The sequence below is a fragment of the Choloepus didactylus genome, chromosome 16, assembly GCF_015220235.1.
Source record: "Choloepus didactylus isolate mChoDid1 chromosome 16, mChoDid1.pri, whole genome shotgun sequence".
Taxonomy (NCBI): Eukaryota; Metazoa; Chordata; class Mammalia; order Pilosa; family Megalonychidae; genus Choloepus; species Choloepus didactylus.
The window spans coordinates 73,405,895-73,428,667 of NC_051322.1; the positions used below are offsets into that span (position 1 = coordinate 73,405,895).

Consider the following 22,773-nt stretch of genomic DNA (forward strand, 5'->3'; position numbering starts at 1 on the left):
CAAGTTCTTTGTCATCCTCAAAAGGTGACTGATTAGTTCTTTAAAAATATAGTTATGAACTCATGGATTTAAACTTATTTGAACTCTCAATTATTATTGAAGCTCAAAGTGTCCCATCCGACCAGTGAGAACCTCTTCCGTTTGTCCCCTGGGTCCTTCTGACCTGACCCCCGTGCTCTGTGGAAGCAAGACTTTCCAAGTTTATCTTGTGTGTTTTCTGCACCAGCCCTGCAATCAGCCATTTTCCCAAGAAGCCGGGGTTTCTTTTAATGGGAAATTGTATTTCAAGACAGAGTCTGAGCTAGGGAGCTCACTGATACAAGGTTCATGTTTCCAGGCCTTTTTGGTGGGCAGAGCAGGGAGGGTCTACCTCTACCTGTGCCCATTCTGTGTCATCTCTATTTATATGTATCTGTATATTCTCTATCTCTACCTCTGTATCTGTATATTCTCTATATCTATATCCATTTCTCTACCTCCAGATAGCTGTATCTGTATTTATTATTTCTATTTCTGTTTATTAGATAAAAGATCTTGTGAATTCATATTAATATATCCAATTCAAATTCAGGATTACTGGGCTTTTCCGTAACTTTCTCTATATTACATTTCTCTCCTGCCTTCCACTCTGAGGATTCTGGTTCTCGAGGGCACTGGGATAATGGAATTAGAATACCTTGTGAGGACTCATTTGATTCATCCCATCTTATATGTACCACAGAGTTAGACTGAAAACATTCCTACTACTACTTCCAGTTATGGGCATTGGAAACAGTTATTGCAGAGGAAGGGAGAAGTCTAATCCCTGTCCTCTTTATAGAGTTTTTTAGTGAATGAAATTGTAGAAGGATGGCTTCTCATGTTTGCATCTGGGGACAGTAAATATATTAGAGCAGAAGCATAATTCAGAAACTTATTGAGAGGCTAGAAATATCAGTTCACACAAACATGATGAAGTTGTAGCAAGGGTGAAAATGAAGGTCGGAACCGTAATTTGGTTCAGAAACTCAGCTATGTAAGTTCAGGGTGGGAAACTGAAAAAGACCCTGGATGGGGAAAGGATTCTCAGTAAACCAAGACAAAACAAAAAAACCTGTGATCTGCACCCAAAACACGAGACAGCTGAAACAAACACACGAAACCAACCACTGGATTTGCAGGCTGCATTCCCAGACCAGTGTCCCAATCTGTGCGTGTTGTTGTCCCTGGGAGCCTGCACTGGCCAGGCCACGCCCTGGTTCAGTGTCAGGTTTCGTACCAAAGTGTGGGCCTTGGCGCACTGGAGATGGTTCGTAGATGGTGACTGTGATGGCAAAGAATCTGGACGTCACGTCACACAAGAAGCAGGAGAGGAGACCGAGGACCGAGAGGATGCCAATGCCTTTCAGTGCACTGGAAAGCGCTTCTGGGATGAAGGTGTGGCCTTTTCAGCCATGCGTGAGTTGTCCAGCTTAGAACCATGGGCACAAGTTACAGGGAGGCGAAGTCCAGCTCAGGTCTTGGAAGGTGGTTTCATCCAGCAATGGGATGGGTTGCTTATCCAAGTAACAAACTTCCCTGTCTTTATAGTTGTTTAAGCCCGTTTTGAAAGTGAAGTTGTACTTTTAGCTCTAATATTCTGCTGTTCCACTTGCTATGTAATAACAGCAAGGGAGGGACTGAATTTTTTTTTTTTTTAATGACAGGTAAACTTCATTGTGAACTTATTTGGGGAATCTAACTTCCTGGGAGTTGTCTCTCTTGGACACCTTGTCCAGAAGACGCTGCCAGTCGGGATGTGATTTATAATCACGATGTGGTTAATGCATGGTTGGTGGTGTTTCCTCAGAGATGCTGCTCCTGAGAATTGAACTTTCTGGCAACAGCTTTGTTTAAGCAGATCTTGTTGCAGGCCCTCTGCATCGGGTAGGGTTCCTCCAGCCTGCCTCATCCTCAGCCGACACTGTTCTTGGGACTGGTTAGAGCACAGTTGAGGATGGATCGGTTTTGTTTCAGTGTGTCTTTGGCCTTTGAAATCATTGCCACTGAGGAGTTCTTAACTTCTGACAGGGTAGGGGGCATGTGAGCTGGGGGTGGGCTGTGGAGTGGAAAGACGTCAGATGTCAGGCTGCAGCAGGTCCTGGAGGTGGCGTCTCCTGGAAAGAGGACCTGGCTCAGCCACCCAGGATCTCTGCCCAGCTGGCCTCACCCAGGCACCCAGGCACCAGACTTGGCCACCGATCGTTTCTTCTGTAATCAGTGGAGTAAAATGTCATACTTCTGAGCCACGTTGGCAACAGGTTGTGTAGATTGGACTGGAAATAGAATATGCTGTAGAGCTTCTCTTCTCAGAAAAATGTGCTCTCTGCCCTCAGGGAGGTTGCAGTCTAATTGGGGGTGTGGCAAGATAAATGCAGATGAGGAGATATATATATATAATCAGACGATGGCCGAGGGACAGCAGATACCCTTTATTGTGAAGGTCCCTGTTAGGTTTTGCTTTCCATGCTGTCCTGTGTTTTATCTCAAGTTAGGCCTCCTTGTGCCTCCATTACAAATGCCAGTACTGAAAAATCAATACCACAAAAGATCCCTGAATATGTCAGTCATGGAGTGTCCAAATCATACTTAATGATCACGAATAATTGTGGAAAGAACTTAAGTAAATATAATGTGGATTTTCCAATTTCTGACCTTAAATGTACTGGCCATTTAAATTTATTTGTCAAAAAAAGACTCCAAAAGAAAGCCTTTAGTATCATTATTTAAAAGGCAGAAAGGCAGCTGAGAGGCAGGAGAATGGGAAGCTTTTTCACAAGTCTCTCTTGGGAGCTGAAGTTGAGGATGGGCAGGTGATATCTTTCCACTGTATGAGCAAGAGGCAATGTGGTGATATCTGTCCATGCCCCTGGGTAGAATTTCTGCCATTTTTCTGTCCTACCTCTTTTTCTCCCCATGGATATACCCACTGATCTACTCTTTCCCCAGAGGAGGAGGCAGGTGGGTGGGGAACTGCATATAAAAACCCTACAAAATTTTGCATTAATACTTGCCTTGAAGATTTGCAGCAATATTTGCGAGTTGAATGTGCATTGCACAAGGTGTTGGCTTACAGAGGGAGGGCATGGGGACAGCAGCACAGCTTTAAGGCTCTGTGCACCCAAGCAACACACGTTAAAGGAGCCCCTGGCTTACAGGAAGATCAGCAATGTGGACCCCTCCGTAGTTTACTCAAATTCAGGTTCCTATTTCTTCTTTAATTTTAGTATACACAATGTGCAAACCTTTCTGGCGGTGATTCCAGTAAGGGAGAGATACTGGGTTTGAAGAAGCAAGCATGCATCTTTACTTGCAAAGCCTTAGGTGCTTATTTTTGCACCTCACTTTGGGTGGAGGCTCCTTGGCTTTAGGACCATGCCCCAAAAGGGACAGCCCATGTCCCAGGCATTCTAAGCCAGGTTTGTCTTGTCCTCTCTGCCAGGAGATTAGGATGCCACTTCTCTGGGCTCTCCATGGGAGTTCGCTCACCGGCTTTGAGGACAGGCAATCTCCTGGGTTGTAGAATCCTGGAAAGTCTGATTGATGTCACCACCATTGGGAATTGTTCCAGTTTGCTAATGCTGCCCTTTTGCAAAACACCAGAAATGGGTTGGCTTTTATAAAGGGGGTTTATTTGGTTACAAAGTTATAGTCTTAAGGCCATAAAGTGTCCAAGGTAAGGCATCAACAAAGGGTACCTTCACTGGAGAAAGGCCATTGGCATCCAGAAAACCTCTGTTAGTTGGGAAGTCACGTGGCTGGTGTCTGCTTGCTCCCAGATTGCGTTTCAAAATGGCATTTCAAAGTGTTGCTTTTGGGGTGTTTTGTCCTCTCTTAGCTGCAGCTGCTCTTCAAAATGTCCACTCTCAGTTTCTTTGGTCCTTCTGTTTGACACCTCATTTATATGGCTCCAGTGATTTAATTCAGTTACCATTAAGGTTGGGTAACAACTCCATGGAAATTATCCAATCAAAGTCATCACCCACAGTTGAGTGGGTCATATCTCCATGGAAACATCCAGTCAAAATGTTCCAACCCAGTCAACACTAATGCATCAGCCCTCACAAGATTGCATCAAAGATAATGGAGTTTTGGGGGACATAATACATCCAAAGTGCACAAATGTCATTGCTGAAGTGGAGACTGCGATGGGGGAGCTGAGAGGGGCCTGTTACAGCAGCTGGGATGGATGAGAAGCAGTGGGTTGCATGTTTGCCGAAGGGCCTGTCTCCTAGTGGCTGTCGGGTACAGGATGCATCGTTGTCCTGTGGGCCTCCTCCTCTTCAGGACAGCAGGTGAAGGCAGCGCGGGGCATGCGGGAAGGGAACCGATGGTGTTGGCGAGTCCTGACTGTATGGTGACTTACTGGGCAAGAGGAGCCAACGTGTGTCGTCATTACCCTCCGAGGCGGATGGGCGAAGATGTGTGTGAGGAGGACAGTGTGAGCTCAAGCATGAGTAGAGCAGGGAGGTCATCTTCTGAATTTGCCATGGGTCCTTTGCCTTGTGCACCAATGTGGCCGTTCAGGCTGGTGCACATTGGATGGACAGGCTGTGGTGTTGGCCTGGTAGCCTCATGGCATGTGTGAGAACGTGTGTTGGTTATTGAGCACGTGAGTCAAAATTTTACTTTCACGCCTTCCTGACAGTTTAGTGTTCTAGTGACATTATTAAAAGCGTACTAGAGTCTGAATGGACTTTCCGAGTGAGGCTTTGGGGTATGCAAGTAAAGTCTACAGACTGAGGAGTTTGAGACACTGAGACCAGGGATGACTGGAGCTGCCATCGAGGAATCAGAGAGCCATATGGGGACTTGTCTTGACCTGGACTTCCTGCATGGGCTGGACACAGCCAAGGTGACTTTGGGATCCAGATGCTCTGGCTGAGCTGTGTATCCAGAGGTTCCCAGCCTGTCTTTGAGAGGGATGGAAACACATCTTGGAAGATAGATTGGATGCAAGTCTAAAATTTACAGGGTGCAAGTAGCAGAAACAGCTAGGTATAAAATGGATTTAATAGACATGAGAAGGGGACAGAAAGATGAGAAACATCATAAAATATTCTTGAGTGAGGCAGGAAGGTTCCTTCTAACTTCCATTAGGAAAATGGCACCAGAAGTTGGGGGATCATGAGATATGAGCTTGTGGGATACTTTTGTGCCTTTAGAGAAGAACTTAATTGGAAAACTATGATTGTTTTTTCTTTGCTTGAGCTCTGAGGGCCTGACTTATCTTTTGGGAAAAATAATCGTGTTTCTAACCAGGTCTGTGTGCTGTGTGTTCAGGTTCATCATGGAAATGCCAACTGGCAGCACAATTCAAAAGCTCGTGAATAGGGTGAGTGTGCAGGCAGACTGCAAGTTGCTTTGTTTAGTGCAAGTCTTTAGGACTGCACCAGAGGAAAATGATAGTGTATATTAAAATGCAGATATCTCAAGTACGTGTGTATGTTTTAATCATTCCAGCACCAAAAAGGACTGTGTAAACAGAGAGTAAAACCTGCTATGCACGAAGCCAGGGGAGTCTGGGAGTCAGTGCTGAGGACAGCTTTGTGTCTTTAACTACCATATTATCTTCGGATTAGTGTTGGCTTCTGACCTTGGCTTCCAGGAAGTGTTTTGACAGCTGACAATGATAATGCGAGTTCTCATTTCCAGGATAAAACATGTAGTGTCATTGGTAGTACTGTAATAAAAATAAAATAAGTATTGGTTGTAGATTCATAGATCCCTTGGGTCTTTCTAATTATTATCAGTCTCATTTTTTAAAATGTGAAACATTTAAATTGCCAAATGAATGGCACTAGAGTGTTCTTTTAGGTGGAATCTAACGATGACTTGACACTACTTTTGGTGTTTGCCCATCCCTATTAATAGCCACGAAATAATTCCATGTACTGTGCTTGCTCTTTTCTGTGTCTCCACGATCTTGATGTCAGTAGGGATTTAAATGACTGAAGATGGGTTTAATTCTGAATTTTGAAAGATTGGCCTCAAATATACTGCAGTCATATAAATGTTCTATTCCAAAAAAAATAAGTAAAATTAATATAGAATGTGTTTAATATATATCAAATGAAAACATTATACAATTGTATTGTACTATGATGCTGTTTTTGTTTTATAATACACATGGTCAACTGATTTGAATAATACATGCCAAGATATTAAAATTAGTTGACATTTGGTGATGGGGTTACAAGTATTAATTTTTAAAATGTACTTATCTTTATTTTTCTATTCTTTTCCACAGTGATCCTTATTGCTTTTTTTTTTCAATAAAAAGTGTTCTTCAAAGACAGGTATTTAATTTTTCGTATAGGGTACATTTTGCGGCATGATGAATGTAAAATTTATCAAACACATTTTAAAATCCTTAGTTGCTTTCTAGTTCCTGCTACCTAAAGATGGGATGCTTTGAACAGTACTCTGGGGGAGGGGTCATTTAATAATTCCTTGTTGAAGAAGGGAAGGAAGGAAGGAAGGAAAGAAACAGCAGGCAGGTGATGTTAAACTGAGTATTTTACAAGTACCGATTGTGTATTTGACATGTGTGATGTACCGTAAGAGAGTGGGTGCAGAGAAGCATAGCATAATGTCCTTGTCCGCAGGCTACTTGCAGTCTGGTTGGGGAGGCAAGACACACACTTGTAGCAGTCACTGAATGACACAGTTGTGGGTGCTGTTGTACAGTACAGGTGAGTCGAAAGCTGCTCATGGTGCAACACTGATGGTGAGTGCAGAGGAGTAGAAGGGACAGGCAGATAGATGGGAATCATCTGGGAGATGCTCCAGGATCTCCTTGGCTTATACTTCCCCCAGGAGAGGGGCCGGGCTGCCTCTGAGATCTTCTCCTGCACATGGCACTCGCCATGTTCCAGTCTGAATCGTTTTTGCTCTTAGTTCCATGAGAGTGGCTGAGATAGATCGAAAACTCCATTAACTAAGCGTGGTGCTGCTTTCTCAGAGATACTTGAAAACCTTTATTTCCCTCCTGTGTCTTGATTAAGCTAGTGTAGGATGGACACTGGGCTGTGGGGAGTATCACGGTTGACCCTAGGACAAAGCCAGGCTCTTTTAATTTTGTTGTCACTATTATGAAAATAATTGTCGGTATTTGTAAGGTGCTGTGGTGAGTTGTGAAATTCATGAAGCACCATCTCCATTGTTTGTTCATAAGAAAAATTCATCAGAGCCACTTGGGCACTGTGAGAAGACAGCCTGTGCGTTTAAGTCTAAATGTGGGAAAATGTCGTGGGGTGGATTGGTTTCATACTGAAATGTATTTCCTGAAAAGGCCCAGTCGGTTGATGCCATTCCGTTTAGAGGCTGCCTGATCGAAGTCCAAGGATCTCCTTAGTGGGTTCTTTTATAATTTTGGTCATAAAGACATACTGACTAATTGGTACTCAAAGTAAATATCTGTTCCTGTAAGTCCTGAACTCTCAGAAAATTAGGTGTTTGTGCAGAGGCAACGTGTGTCCTCTAAGAGGCTCTGATTACTCTTCGTTGGGAGGAGAAGAGAAGCAGCCAGAGCCTGGTTTTCTATCTCATGTCATCTCTCCAGAGACGGTTAGTGGGGATGAGCCACAGGATCTCTGGAAAAATCAGGCTTGTTGGAGGTTCAGCGAAAATGAAATACTTGGGACTTTTGAAGACTGAAACTTCTTTACCCCTGGATTGACCATCTTAGGATATAAGTTCTTAGAGATCAGAGTCTATAACATATTTATTTGATATTGAAAACTTCAACATGAGAAAAAAAAATCCTTCTGAATAAGTGTGAGGTTGTTTGATCTTTAACATCTGAATTCTATCTTTGTTCTGATCCCTCTCACAAAAAAAAAAAAAAGCGAAAAACAAACAAAAAACCCCAAAACTTTATAGCTTCGTGCTTTTAGTAGGTTTCATGAGGCTATATCTGAAGCAAGAATACGTGGGATCCAAGTCCCATTTTTAGAGAAAAATTGGTCAGTGCTGGCCTCAGCTGTTGTTCCAATGTCTATAAATGGCTTCTATGGGGCTCTGGGTTGTGGCTGATCTTGTTGGTTGGTGTCAAAGGGAACAGTTATTTGCTCCTAGGATATGTCCCTGGAGGTTACGTTGACAGGTTTTGCATGGGATGGAACAAGGGTTAACCAAACACAATTCCTATTTTCATAGAATTATTCAGGATAGACGCTTGTTTATCTGATGCGGTGCAATCCTTGGTCAACTCTCCCCAACACCTCTGTATTTAGCCTTTCTCGAACGTTAGTGACGGGGGGCTTACGACTTCATGAGGCAGCCATTTCAATTTCCAGTTGTTCTTAGTTATTAAAACATGTTTCCTTTCAACAAGTGGGAGCCTGTCTTCCCGCAATTTTCACACACTGGTCCTGGTTGTAACCATTAGAATCACACAGAATCATCTTGCTTGCTTTCCACGTGAAAGTCCTTGAGATGCGCAAGGAAAGACTTCAGAATCCGTGGCGGACCCACCAAATCACAACCCATGGAACTGGAACTTGGAAACTTTATTTTCAGTCAACTCCTCAGATGATTTAAGAGCCCAGTAGGCAAAAAGCTGACATGGTCAAGAGTGATGCCTCAAGGCGTGTGGACAGGGAGGGGATACAGTTAGTTTTGACAGGTGGGCAGCTTCTGAGACCGCCTGGCGTGAAGATGGGCTTTGCAGCTTGGACAGAGGCTGTGGGCAGGGGAGGATTGAGGGGATCAGGTCCAGAATGGTGAGTGATTTCACGGAGACATGAAGGAGCTGATGGTTTGGGGAAGGGCAGGATGTCCAGGGCGGCTAGACAGCAGGGACCTGGGGGGAAGGCAGGCAAAGATGCTGGAAAGGCCCCTTGGTGTGAAGAGTTCGTTTGCCACACTCAGGACCACGCTTCACCCACAGGCTGGGGGCCCTTGGAGGGCTTCACCAGGAGAGACCCTGAGCAGAGGAGGGCATTGGGGGTTCCACGAGGAAGGGGCCTGGGACGACCACCCCTCGGTCTGCAGTCAAGGGGAATAGGAGGAAGGATTTGCCTTTGATGGCCTAAACTTGGGGTATTCAGGGGATGGACAATGAAGCTGTGGAGGTGGCTGGGAGGTACGACTTGGCACCCAGGAAAGATTTCCTGAGCCAAGGTGTGGATTCCAGGGCCACGGAGGGAGACGATGAGAGGCCTGGTAATAGAACCCACAAATGAAAGAGGGCAAGACTTGACCTACCAGAGGGATCCAGGAGGGCTTGGAAATGTCCGAGTTTGCAGCAGAAGGCAGGAAGGGGTCGGAGGCCAGGTATGTCATGAGCTGTCCCTCTTTTCCCCAGGTCTTTTTCACCTGGGGCCACTTTCTGTTTAAGGAGCTGCAGTCACCCACAGCCCAGCCATACCAGAACTTCGCTTTAAAATTCCTGTTTCAATTGAAGAAATATTAAAAACACAGCTATAAAATAACTTTGATTCTATCCGTCCATCCACTCACCCGTCTGTCTGTGAGCCAGGTGCACCTCCAGTGTCCCCTAGGCACGTCATTCATTCGTTCCATCAGTGAGTCTCTGGCACTTTCCCGTGGGTGTTTCAGGACCAGGCTGTCTTAGAGAACTTTAAGTTCTGGAAGATGTTCCCAGCCAAGGGCTTGCCTGAACTTTGTAAGTGCAACTGATAAGTAATGTCATGTACACTAGCCATGAGTTTCTTCTTTCCTACATGTTGGGGCTTGTATTAGTTAGGGTTCTCTAGGGAAACAGAATCAACAAGAGATATCTAAATATAAGATTTTATAAAAGTGTCTTATGCAACTATGGGGATACACGAGTCCAAATTCCATAGGGCAGGCAGCAAACTGGCAACTCCGATGAAGGTGTTCGATGAACTCCTCAGGAAACGCTTTGCTGGTTAGCAGCAGAAGAAGTGAGGGTCCTCTGTCTTTCTCTCTTAAAAGTCTTCAACTGATTGAATTAAATCCAGCTGATTGGACTCTCTCATTGTGGAAGACATGCTGTTCATGGACGTAATCAGTCACAGCTGCAGCCAATTGACTGCTGATTTAATAAACCAGCCTTCTGGTTTATTAACCAGCCACCAATGTCCTTGCAGTAATGGTTAGGCCAGTGCTTGCTTGACCAGACACCTGGACACCATCACCTGGCCATGCTGACACATGAACTTAACCATCACAGGGCTGAAAGCAATTTTCCTGGGCTTCTAGTTCCAAGCTGCTGTCTTACATTTGAGGAGACTGGACATGGAAAAGGGGCTCCCTGAACCCAGGCTCGTCTTCACTTGTAACTGGTCCCTCCGTCTGACCCCTTTTTAACCTGAGTTTGTCCACCCAGCAAAGCCCTGGGACTTTTTGCACAATTTTTGCTTTTCCTATTTATGTTTTCACCGTTTCTGAACAATTTTAACTGAGAGAGGTGGGAGGACAAACTGCTTTGGTTTTCTTTAGTGGGTTATATTTTTAATTGCTTGTTACTTTGAGCCCTGGGTCTAACTGCACGGCTTCTGGGCTAGGTGTTGTCATGTGCACCACACACCAGGGGTGGGGGGACTGAAATCCAGCCCAGGGAGAGGACGGGGCTCATCTTTGTTCTCCTTCATGGTGGTAGAGAGAGGGAGGCCTGGCTCTGCTCCTCTCAGAGGCCGAGCTGTTGAATACAAAGGGCTGGCTTTGACAGGGGAGAGCTTGCTTTCAGCCGGGTATTTTGTTACAGTCTGATTTACATTAGGCAAAACCTTTAACCTTTCTGACCCCCACTTTTCCTTGTCTGTAAGACAGAGGTTGTCAGAATTGCTAGACTGTGGGGAAAGCTGTGCCTTCTAAAAGACTCGAAAAGGGTTTACAGTGTTATGAAATATGTTTGTGTATATATTAATTGTTGTATAAAATATTATTTGAAATTCCTATCAGAGTTTAAAAATCACCCCAGGTAACAGAAGGTCGATTGGACAGCTTAGAGGTCTGGGATTCTGGGGCCTTAACGGTGGGGATGGGGGGAAGGGGGAGGGACACCCCCAGGACAACTGGGAAACAGCAGGAAGGAAACCCAGCAAAGTGCCAGCTTTTCCAACAGAGGTCTACTTTGATGCTTTGTTTTTTGAAATAAATATAAAATATATGTTTTTAAATGGGAGGCTCAGTTTCAGCCTGAGCCTGGTGCGGGGTGCAGGTTACAAGGAGGGAAAGGCCGAGCGCCTCACGTGGGGTGTCTGCTCTTGGTCTTGTCTCCCGTTTCACCAGTGGGGCTTGGGGTAAACGGCTGCTCAGGAAGCAAAGAGGGGGTGAAACCAGGTCTTCCCGCCCTCCAGGAGCAGCTGTTAGGGTGAGAGGCTGGGTCGGGGCTGAGGACTTGTTTAGGGTCAGGTTCAGGGTGGAGGCCCTGAGGATGACCTTTGCCCTGGCGGGTCGTGCTGGGGGTCGTGGGCACGAGCAGAGTCTTCCTTGTGGTGTGCATCTTCGTCAACCCCCGTTTTCTTTCCATCAGACCGGTGTCGGGGGGGTGCTTGTGATTTGTGAAAGCTGAGATGCGGGGGTGACATGCTCCCTGACCCCAAAAGCTGGTGTACCCAGGCCCCACTGGGAGGGGAGCATGTGCCCTGCCGCTGGTGGGGGCATCTTTGGCATTGTCATCAGCAAAAACCTGAAATGGTTTTTTTTTTTTTCAGTAGTGTCTTTGTCTGCGTGACACAGGCATTGACCTGCTACTTCTGATCTTCATTGTGATTTCATAAGTAAAGCCAGTCATCAATGGGATTTAGGGGATAGTTTGTAATCTTGTGGCATGAAAATATTATGAGGGGCTCCCCCACCACGGGTTAGTTTGCATTGATATATATATATGTGTGTATAAACATATATTATCCATAAAAATATAAAATACATGATATAAAATGCATAATATAGGATATGCATCATATAGAACATAAAATGCACATATGTAAGAATATGCTTAACCATTCTTTTTAACAGTTCTTTTTGGAGACTTTTTATTCTCTGGACTGTGGGTTTTGGAGCTGTCTGTTCTACTCTCTGGTCACCCTGTGGTTTTGGTGTTGTTACTTTCCACTTACACTGGTTGGAGGGTGAATGGAGGAAGAAAATGTTACGAGGCTATCTTTTTTTTTTTCGTCGGAGAAAACGCAGTCAGTGTGCATTTGCATGTACATCTGTGCATGTCTACAGACATGTTACATATGTGTATATGTGTCCAATCAGCCCAGTTAGGAATGGGGGGCTTCAGGCCAGGGGTGGGAAGGGAGACTTGGTCCAGAGGCCATGGCCAGGCCTACTCGGCGGGGACCCTGGGGAGCCCAGGCCTGCTGCCCCTGTGCCCTCCATCCAGGGGTGGTCTGTGTGTCTTTCCCATTCAGGAAACAATTATTGGGTCCCTCTTCCCCATTTAGCCTGGTGTGTGGTGCTGGGGTATAGGGATGAAATACGCTTCCTGCCCTCAGTAAGCAACTCTGCCAGGTGGAGATGGAAAGGGAATAGATGGCTGGAGCCTGCGGGTTGTGCTCAGGGGCACCCCTGAGGGTGCAAAGGCCGGGTGGCCTGAGGGCAGCCCAGGAAGGTTTGGGGAAGGCTCCAAAGGCAGGGGGTATGGGAGAGCACTGAGCAAGGGAGCACCCTGATCAGATCTGCATTGTGGGGAGCTCCTCCTGACGGCCTCTCCGTAAATACCTAAATGAATTGAAGCTCTTTAGATCAGTGTCCTCACTACAAGCGTCTTTGCCCTAACGCCGGCTTCAGCCGAGTGGGTAGTGCATGCAGTCCCCTTCTCCCAGCTCTCCTCCTGTTCACCTCCCACGGAGGGAGGGTGCAAGGGGGCTGGAAGGCTCCAGCCATGGCCACCAGCCTATGTCTCCAACAGTGTGGACTAGTGCAGGGACAGTCTTACTGCTCAGCAGGTTTTGAATTCCTGATGATGGCCAGTGGCCCTGCTCTTGGGAACTGTGTGGTACTCATAGCAGAGTAGCTCCCAGGGGCAATGGTTTTATATCTTGACCCTGATTCACAGTGAGCAGTAGATCTTGCATTATGACCCATCTGCACGTGCTAGTGCCCAGGCAGGGACCGCTGGGATGGAAGGCTCCAGAAGCAGTCCTCACCTCACGTCTCCAGATGCCTTCGCTTTCCTTCTCTGTTCCAGGAGGGCTGGTTATGACCCCCTGCACTAATTTCACAGCCCACTACTGGGTCACGGCCTAGCGTTTGAGCAGCATGGGCCTTCAGGAACTCCCGATCCCAGGAGCAACGTCCTGGATGCAGAGACGCAGCTGCAGCTCTACCCTACTGGAAGGTGTGGGGGCAGGGGGCAGCCAAGGGAGGGGGTGTGCACCATGGCGCTGGCCTTGGGGTCTGGGCTGGGGCTGAAGGCCACCACCATCAGCCCCCCAGGCTGAGATGAACACCCCCATCCTCAGTCCCACAGGCTGGGGCCAGATGCCATCATATCAGTCCCCGAAGTCAATGCATCATTTTAAAACCAGTTCTCCCTTAGGCATCACTGATTTGAGTAGACTATATTGCCATGTCCTTATCGACTCCTGTGGTGACCACGCTCATTTAATACATCATAACCTGTGTACTGTAGCAGTGGTGACGCTGCTGAGGACCTGCTCTGTGTCAGGCACGGACCGTGCACAGTTCAATGTTCACATCACCCAGGGAGGCAGGTTTATTATTCACTGTGTGCAGTTGAGAAACTCCCAGAAGGTAAGTGACTTGCCTGGGTTTTGAGCTCAGTCTTCCTGGCTCAAAATCCTGGGCCCCTTCCAGTTCCTGTTCCGCCAGGAGGCCCAGAGGTAGTGCAAAGCGTTCTATGCAGTGGGACAGGCCGTGACGTCAGGCCTTACCTGGCTTTTCCACATAGGCTGTGACTCTGCGTTTCTTGATTCCTACTTTATCTACCCTGAGAGTGCTGCCACGGTTTTCCATCCCAGCTGGAGGCTCCAGGAGGGTTTCGCTCTCCTTGGGAAACCAGGATTCCAGGGGACAGGGATTCTGGGACTCTGGGAAGTGGTGGCTGCTGCAGAGAAGGCGCCCTCCTTGGAGCTCCCAGGAGACTCAGAAACTGCTGCTGGTGCTCACCTCCCTGACGTCCATAGAAAAGACTACAGAGAGCCTGGAGTTTAGGGGCCAGGTCTGCAAAATGCAGCTGAGCTGGGGTGGCAGTCGGGTGCTGCCCCTGTGAACTCTGAGATGGAGTGGCCCTGGCGGGGGGCATTCTGTGTCCCTGCTGCTTTCGGGTCCTGGACAGAAGTGCAGATGGGCGTAGTCCCTTGTACAGACATTGTAAGCAGTTATGGTGCACTATATACTGGAACGGCTGAATCTGTCAGAATGCAGACTCCAGAAACTGCTGAACAGGGAACATGTCTTTTCACTAACACATGTGCTCTTGTTCACGAGGGCAGCTACATGACAGGATTCCTTAAAATAGCAAGAATTTCTACATCATCTTTACAAGATCACTAGATACCCCAGTTTTACATTCTGGGTTCTAGCCCCAGCTTTCATAACTCTGAGCTGCAGTGTCTAGTTAGGTGGGACGTGAGTTGAGCTGGAGAATTCTAAGAGCATTTCCTAGTCCCCAGATCTGTAATTCTGTTCAAATGTAAGAAATTCAGCTTAGTTCTCCATTCAATTCAGCACACTTTTGTATATTGTTGAATTCAGTAATGCGATTGCCCTCAGGAAGTTCTAGTGGCAGGTTCAGCACACACTCGTGGACCTTCCTAGGCTGTGGTTGCAGACACCCCCCTGCCCTAGTTGTATTGGGATAGACGTCAAGAAGGTGGGTTTCTTTTGTTGTTGTTGTTGTTACTGTTTTTTTGCCTGTTTAATTATATTTTTACTTTCCTTTTGAACAGAAGGGAAAATTTATCAGCAGTACCTTTTGCTGAGCACTAAGCTAAATTCCGAGGGAAAATACAAATAAAAAAAATACAAATTAAATTTAAAAGACAAATTAAAATACAAATACAGTCTTTCCCTGAGACTGTAAGGATCTAGTGGAGGAAAAAGTGCAGGGAAAAAATGGAGCACACAAGCAACATGTGATCCACAAAACATGCTAGTAGTGGCTGCACAGAGCTGTTTATACAAGTGCTGGGAAGTGCTAGGGTGTTTGGGATGTCAAGGTCCAGGGGTTCCCCAGGGGTGCCTGAAAAAAGGAAATGCCTGATTAAACATGTATATGTATTTTCACTTCAGTGGATGAAAGTGTGCATCGCAGACAGTGTGTGGCGAGAGTTTTTTGGCTCTCTGTGACCACAGGGTTGTGCAGAGTGCTCAGCTATCTTTCTTGCCTATGTCCTGACTTATCAAATAATAGATTTTTCCCCTTTACAGTTTTAGAATGAGAATATCAGTTTTCCAAGTAAGCTTGTAATATAATTCTATGATTTGCAGTTGGATTTTTACTGATATTTTAATCTACAAAGATTAATATATGTTATGCTTTTGAAGAAGGAGGTACAGAATGCATTTAATGAAACAAACTGAATTCTCTCTCCATTTATTCCTAAGCAAAATGAAGATTTCTTAAGATAGACATTCAGTAAATTGCTTTTGAATAATACACTGGAATTTGATGTGGCTTAAAATTATTTTGTGGTTCAGTATAGAAAGAACATTTGTTTTATATTATTCAACATACTTTTAGCTGAAACTTGGTCTGGTAGAAGGTTCTAGAGCCAGACCTACTGGGATCTAGAGCTTCCCTCCTGCCATGTGCTCTGAGGGTCAGCAACTTCTGCACCCCTGGGAGCTTCCTGGAAATGCAGAGCCCTAGGCCCCACACAGCCCCTGAACCAGAGTCTGCGATTATCACGGTGCCATAGAGTTTGGGAAGTGCTGGTCTCTGTCACGGCCCCCCCCAAATGACCATGCTTGTTGCAAATGGAGCCCCCCGAGATTCTGTAGGCCTGGGGTGAGCCTGCACCTGGGGACGATTGGCTGCCAGGCAGACGTGGGAACCATGAGCCCGAGGTGAGCCACCCTGTTGGCTGAAGGGTATGACAGCAGGTGACCCTGTGGGGGCGTCTGTGCGAGGTCCTCAATGGGCCGCGGTCACATGGGATGTGTCCGTTGTCCTGGACTGCACCCTGGTGTCCCCAGCAGACAGGGCTGAGCCGTGTGCAGCTCTGCCACCAGTTCCTGTCTCCTTCCCTTCCAGTTCCCATGGAAACAGGCTGCAAGGAGGGAGCCTGGACCCAGCTCTATCTTTACCCTGGTTTTGGCAATCTCTGGGCTGTTTCCATGGGAACTGGAGGGAGAGGGATGGCAGTGGAGTAGCTGGAACACTTTTGAATTTCAACGGCAGCCTCCTTCCTTCTTAGCTCTAAAACCTGCTCTGCCCAAGTTCACCTCCAGGCTGGGGCCCTGGCTGCTCCGGCATCTCTGGGACTCGCCTTCAGGAGGCAGGAGGTGCCTGGAGGAGGGGAAGAAAGAAAGAGCTCTTGGAATGTCCTCGAAGATGCTAATAATTTCCCTTTCCTCCAGGAAGCTGTTCTTAGGCTTTGGTATACGTTATTTAAATGTCTTCTTTAGCTATTATTTCTTGTAGGGTCTTATTGAACATAATAACATGTTTTTATTCGCAGGAAGTGGAGAGATGAGTCATTTCAAATGGGAGTGATTTCTCTGATGTGGGGAATCCCTGGGTTCTTGCGTGCAGTGAGTTTCGCTGGCTCGTCTGTGGGGTGGAAACGGGGCCCCCAGGATGAAAGTAGGGGACGTGGAGGTGGGGCGGGTCCCTGAGCCCACTGGGGAAGATTTGGCCTCCAGTGTAGAGAAACTGAAACCCGACGTTGACCTATTTAAGCAATTATGTTAAGACTAGAATATGAAATTCTAATCTAAACAGGCTCTGAATTGTAACCCCTAGGGTGATCAGCTACTGAGAGGGATTTGTTGGGCATCCCCCTTCCCCCATGCCTTTTCTTCCACCCCTGCTAGAGCCAAGCCGACTGGGTTGTGGCATCACAGTCCAGCGGCCCCTCCCAGGTGATGCCATCCCTGCCCGTCTTCTTGGCTCTCAGTGGCTGAGGATCAGTGAGGTGTCCTGGTACCGTATGCCCACTTTCATGTATTTTCTCATTTAATTGTCACCACTGCCTCACAGTTGGCATGAAAGCCCCAGTTCACAGAAGAAGAGACGGAAGTTCATGGAGGCTGTGTGACATGCCTGAGCACCTCCATTATGGGCGAAGGACTGGACCAGTGCCAAGGGGCATCTCAGAGACCCTGAACTCAATAGGTGTCACCTGCAGGAACTGACCCCCACCCCTCTTGCATTTTCCTTCCAGCTAGCTGGTCCCAAATGGCAGACACGCCTCACCCTTTGAAATTAGTCGTTTGTGAACACTTACGTGTGTGTATTTTCTTGTTTTGAATATGTTTAAATTTTAAGTCAAAGTGGATGAAATTTAGCCTGGATGACTGTGTGCTTCACCTGGGGCACCAGGAACCCTGGACTAGAGGTGGTGTTGAGGTGAGAAGCAGCAGTAGCTAGTTTCCCCTGAATAAGGGGATCAAATCCTCCTCCTTGCTGCCTCCGTCCCCTCTCCTCCCAGGACGTGGGGCAGGAGACCTTGCACCCTTATCCCAGGGTGGGGCTGAGGGGTCCACTACAGAGCAGGAGGTAGACAAAGCCAGTTCTGGCTTGTCGACTCCAGAGGGAAGGTTATCCATAAGGGGTAGACTTGGAGAGGGAAAAAGAAAGACGTTAAGGAATACACTGTTGAAAGCAAAGAAAGTCAGCTGTTGTGCTCTGAGCTCTGTGGCACACTTAGATCATAAAAAGCCTGTCAGATGCCGTGGAGCTAAATTTGGCAAGTGATGGGAACATGAAACAGTAATTTCAGGCTTTAGATTAGGTGGCTAGAATTTTGTCTTGTTGCCGGAGCCCCGCAGTTTAATTTGTTGGTATCCCAGGAATTTTCTAGCTCGGCTCTAATGATGGATTTGTAAATAGACAATCACTTGGCGTCAAGGATTTCCCAGGCCGATTTGAATGTGCTCTTTGGAGTGAGGTTGGTTTCTCTAGTAGCTGACCAGGGCCAGCAGCTGCAGGAGGCTCATCCACCCAGGGCCTGAGGTCAGAGGACTATCCATGCCATCACAGGTACCCTGGCCGGGCCTGCAGGGCGGTGTGTAGTGCTCTTCACCATGAGTAACACTGGTTTCGTTTCCTCTGTCACTGCACAGGCACATGTGGCTGTCACCAAGGTGGGGCTGGGGTCTCATGAGCTTGTTCTGCCTGGCAGGAACCTGCCATTTGGGGGCAGTTTTTGGGCCTGCTTTGGTGAAGCATGAGGGCTTCCCATCTTCATGACAGACGCACCTACCGGCCCTGCCTGATCTGGCCTTGCAGGAAGATGTGACCGTATCGGTGCCTCCTTAGAGGTGGGTCAGGGACGCTTGTTATGCGGCTAGCAGCCTCTCGCTGACGCATCCCACTGAGTGTGTGCTTGCCACTCTTTAGCCCTGTTACATCCGGACATTGGCGCTGGCCAACCTCAGACCCTTCTGTGGGATGTCTCTCTGGTCTCTGCTCAAAGGCTCAATTCCTTGGAGCTCTGTGACCAGATCAAGGTGCTTCACCAAAGCTGATTGGCTACCTGGCTTCTGTTCCCAGGATTTGGTGTGCCTCAGAGGATGGCTTTCCCCATTGAATTCCAAGGCATTCTTGGACAGTTGGTTGAGAAACTTTTTACGTCTCCTGTTAGAACCCGTGGTTTCTCTAAAATGGCCTCAGAGTCCAGAACTTTCTAGGGTGGTGCGTGAGTCATTTCTTGTTTCTTCTGGGCCCCTGTAAATGAAAGCAAACTCTGTGTGGTTGGGGGAAAGTTTAGAGTCTAAGCCCATAGGCTGTGTCATTGGGATTTCCTCTCTCCGAGGAAAGCAGGACTTAATGCCTCAGTGGTCACTCTGGGATGGTAAGGAGCCTCCCTGCCAGGCTGCATCCTCAAAGTGTGTGGCACCCCCACACGGCCCCCGCGAGTGCCGTGCCGGCCAGAGCCTTGCAACCCCTGCTCCCACTCCCAGCTCCATCCCGGTCAACACAGGCTCATCTCTGGAAACAACTAAGAAAAATACTGGCTTATTTCTACCCCACCACTCACCTCAAGTTGGATATTGAGTTGTAAAAAAATACATAAAGTGGAAAGTTTCTCCTTTTCCTCAATATGTTTTCAGACATAAGCAGCGAGGACAGCACTATTTAATGGATGTCTGGGGCGCTCAGTGTGGGCTGAGGCACGTGTGGAGTTGGTCTGAGCTTTGAGAACAAGGACATTTAGGCAATGTTTGCTAAGGCAAGTGACTGAAATTATGCAGAACTCCTTTCCTCAGGGGACATCAGCCATTCTTTCGGTGATCGATTTTATTTAGCTTTTAAGGTGCTGGTTGCTCAGCTCCACCACATCCACTGTGCAGGGGGGCAAGGATTTGGGTGAGTTGCCCTCCTGCCTCCATGCAAACGACCCGATCTTGCAGCCTTGTGAACTGGCGAGATGTGTGTGGGAAGGACTCAAAAGGTCGGCCCCTGCAGAAGGGAACGTGCCAGACGGGGAAAGCACTGAGGAAGCCGACCGGTCCCTGTGCAGCTGTTTGTTGGCAAAGAGATGTAAAACCTTGGTTATGTTTATTTTTACATTCTGTGGCGGTTTTTAAAATCTGATATTCCTAGATGAAAACATGAAAAAATAATTTCACATCAAGAGGCTGTGCTTTTTTCCCTTTAAAGGCAAGTTCCTTTTTTGTCATTTTTTCCTCTTCTACTATTCTACCACATTTCATACCAAATACCTCACCCACACATTTTCTCTAATTTTGTATCCTTTCTCCCATTTCTTTCTGTTGTTAATTTTAGCTGCTGTGGAATGAATCTGAGCTTTGATTTTTAACTATTGAGAACTTTAAAAAATTTTAAGACTTATCAGTTGAGGAACTATGAGCTACAAAGCTACATCATGTCCAATGAGGTCAAAGAACTGAAGGAGAATGAGTTGGTCTATTCTCAAAGCCCCGATTTATTGGAGTCGTCACTGAGGTTAATTATAGGGGTTATCAAGCTATTGCTTCCTTAGCATTTGTTCGATACCAGGCACTGTCCTAAAAGCTTTGCATGTATTTTCTCATTAAACCTCACAGTAGCTCTGTGGGGTAGATGCCTTCACTTCCTCCACTCTGTAGACTAGGGCACGGGGCTTGAGGTGTGGCCGAGAGGAGCTGAAACCGTGACTTGAACCTGCCACTGGCCGGCTCCAGATCCCGGCTTTTGTCCTCTGGCCAGTTCACGCGTCCAGCTCCAGTTTGAGCGTTTTCTAAAATGGCCTGGGGTGCTGGCAGTGCCGCATGCTCAGACTCCCTGCCTGATCGTCCCCCACGGGCGCTCACCGGGGCACTTGAGAGTGGGCCGGGCAGGTTCCCCAGCCCCGTGTCCAGGCCCCAGCTCTCCTCGCAGCTGATGGCAGGGCAGGGTGGCAGGAAAGGAGGTGGCTCAGCTGTTCTCAGTGTTAGTCGGTCCAGTCCAGCCAATGTTGGCTGGGGCGCCTGATGTGTTCTAGACCCTGTGGTCCTGCCAAGGCTGCAAGGGTGAAAGCAGAGCTTTCCTTTGGTGCGGAAACAGGTTGATGGGCTCCGTGAGGGCAGGAGCACAGCTCCCTCTGCTTCTTGCTGTCTCCCGGCTCCTAAATGAAGCCTGTTGAAATTCTGCACAAGTAGATGCAGCTGGAGATGCCTCCTGATGGCATCAGAGCCTGCTGGGGGCTGGGCCAGGCTGGGCGGTGGGGCGCACTGAGGCTGAGGAAGTAGGACAGGTGGGCAGAATAGTTGACCAGGCTTTGCAGGGGGTGCCGGAAGGGGGAACACAGCTCATACATCCATATTTGTCTCTCACCAAAGAAGAGGCGATAGCACCCTTTCCTCATTTGCCCTGGTGTGCCCTTTCTCTTTGCCCCATTCTAGGCTGGTTTTATCTAAAGAAAGCTGGGTGGGGGTTAGCTCAGAACCCCATCCTGGGCGTGGCCCCACCTGGGACCCCAGGGTGGTGATGCCCGAGGCGGGCAGGGCTGAGAGCGCCTGTCCTGGTGCGGTGGCCCTTTGCAGCCGCCCAGCTGGCCATGCTGGAGCTGAGCAGCTCCCTCTGGCTGTGCATTCACCCCAGGACCGCCTGCTCTCTGCCTGGCCCTGCGTCCCTTCTCCTTCTGGGCGCTTCGGTCCTGTGGGACTGGCTCAGTAGTCTGGGCCTTGGAAAGTGGAAACCAGCCCTTGTTTCCTGACTTCCTGTGACCTCCCTGGGGCCTCCTGACCAGCCCGTCCTGGGGCGTGTTGCATGTTCCTTAGGAGTTTAAGCTTCAGCCGAGAGCGGCCCCCTGGCCCCACTGCTTTCCTCACCAGGGGCGCCCTCCACAGGCTCCCCGCCCCCGGCCTCGGGCTCCTCCTCAGCAGTGCAGGGCTCAGGCAGGTGCCCCGCTCTGCATATGTCGATGGTTGTAGATTTTCTGCTTCACCAGGACCATTACCTCAGTTACTCATTTTGGCTCTTTCTCCAGCTCGGCTTGTGGACCCCTCATGCAGTGACAAGAGTTGCATCTCCAAGGTGACATTTTAGAGGGTGTTTTCACGTAACTGCCGCTTTCCCGTTTGCAGTTCGTGTGCATTTGAACCAAATGTTTTGAATTCTGTGCTTGCTTCCTGAACAGGGACCTAACCCAAGGCCCTGCCTTATCCTGAACAAAGAAGTGGAGCCCGTTCAGGGAGGGAGTCGAGTCCTGCACATCATTTTATGCCCGAATTCACCAAAATTGAAAGTACCACGAAAGATTTGTAGCTCTTCGACTTGGGAGCCCATGCGTAGGTGATCGATACTCAGACATGTGTCAACTCAGAATGCATTTCTGTGCTGCTGACTGTCCTTTTCAGGTCCACTTGTCCTGTCCCCTGAGCAGAAATACGTGGGCCCAGTGGAATATTGGGTTGGAAGGGATCTCGAGGCTGAGCAAGCCCGGCCAGCAGGACTGGACAAAGCTTGAGGTAGGGCCCAGGATGGCCCTATAGCTACCACAGGGCCACAGACTGTACTTTGATTTGGTGCCTGCTCCTTTTGGGGTTGGGAGATCAGGAAATACTGAGACTGGCACTCACCAAGCCCTAAATGAAGTTAGTGCCGCTCCTTGACTGTCCCTGAGGTGGGAGAAGCCCCTGCCAAGAAGCATGGCACCTCTCTCCCAGGGTCACTCCTTGGCCTTCTTTCCCCACGCGTCCTCACTTCTGTCCCACCAAGAACTTCTGGGCACTTTTGACTTAAACGAGCCACCTGAAGGCTGGGATGTTTTTTGGACTTTTCAGTAGGCAGTGCAGCCTCAGTATGACTCTCAAGATAGTAATTCTTATTTTTTAATTTAAAAATTTTAAAAGGCACCTTCATTTGCCAGCCTTTTGGTGGATCTCCTCATTGGTGTTTGCTTGCCTCTGGAGTTTCTCCGGCAGGTAAAACAGGGAGGGGGCAGCTGGGGCAGGACCACAGGGCTCGCGGCTTCTGACATCACAGCGGCCTTCGCTGCTCGGCTGAGCTGGTCACCTTGGTAACCGGCTCTTCACCAGCAAAACAGTCTGTCTACAGTGAAAGGAGATAAAAAGAGGACAGGCCGCCTTCACTCTTCTCTATGCATTAAAATTTTCTCAGATGTTACTAGAATCTGAAAAAAGGGTTGCTTCTCTTCTCAGTTGCATTTTGAGCCCAGTTTGTGACCTCAGTGTCTC

General features: G+C 48.0%; 1 protein-coding gene across 2 annotated transcripts in view; it reads left to right on the forward strand.

Moving 5' to 3' along the window:
- The window catches only part of LDLRAD4 (low density lipoprotein receptor class A domain containing 4), a 422,280-nt gene that overhangs the window by 131,542 nt on the left and 267,965 nt on the right, over positions 1-22,773 (forward strand). The gene's annotated exons all lie outside the window — the stretch shown is intronic.